The following is a 925-nucleotide window of genomic DNA, read 5'->3' as shown; positions in this document are numbered from 1 at the left end:
AGGCGTGCTCTGCCTTTGAGAGGCACCAGCTCCTGCCACGCTGGCAAGAGAACGGGAACCCAGCTGGCCTGGCAAAGCCGAGTGGCCCTGGGGCACGTGCTGAGCTCTGACACGCTGTGCCCTGTGCTCAGGAGGGGTAGGCTCGGGCTGGGGGGGCAGCTCTTCAGAAGTTTTCTTAAGCTTTCATTTACTATTACAAGGCATCTGTTAGATGAAGGTGGTGACGTTGTTTCTCTGCTGTGCCACCCCCAAGGCGGCGCTGGCTGCGGGCGTGGCCGTGGTGCCATCCTTCTTCCCTTGCAGTGTCAGGCACTGGGGCCCGGCAGATTTCCTTGTGTAAAGCTGGAGCAAGACGTGGAGTGAAGCCAAGCTGGATAAAGAAGCAGTGAACTGGCTCGGTCTGCAGGATTCTTTTCTGCATGTTTTAGGGAGGAAAAAAAGACTTTGCTGTCTCTGCTGAGAACTGAGCGTGACATCACCCACTGCCTCGTGTTCTGGCCTGGCACCGACGAGCCCTGCGTGTGCTGAGGGAGGTGGACAGCGAGCTTAAAGGATTATTGAAAGCCCTTGGTTTGGTGGTGACAAAAGAGCCTCCCTGCAGGTTTCCAGGACAGCAGTGAAGTCTCGGGGCTGAAGGATCTGACCCGTCCTACAGACGATGACACAAGAAGGACATGGAACTCTTGGAGCAGGGCCAGTGGAGGCCACAGCAATGATCCGGGGGCTGGGACCCCTCTGCCGGGAGGCCAGGCTGAGGGAGTTTGGCTTGTTCAGCCTGGAGAGGAGAAGGCTTCAGAGAGGCCTTATGATGGCTTTCCGTGACTTCAAGGGGGCTGTGAGAGAGCTGGGGAGGGAATTTTCACAAGGGATTGTACTGACAGGACGAGGGGTAATGGTTTCAAACTGGGAGAGGGGAGGTTAAGAT

The sequence above is a fragment of the Merops nubicus genome, unplaced genomic scaffold (assembly GCF_000691845.1).
Source record: "Merops nubicus isolate BGI_N331 unplaced genomic scaffold, ASM69184v1 scaffold10549, whole genome shotgun sequence".
In the NCBI taxonomy this organism is placed as follows: Eukaryota; Metazoa; Chordata; class Aves; order Coraciiformes; family Meropidae; genus Merops; species Merops nubicus.
The sequence above is the reverse complement of the archived record's forward strand: the minus strand, read 5'-3'. Positions refer to the sequence as shown.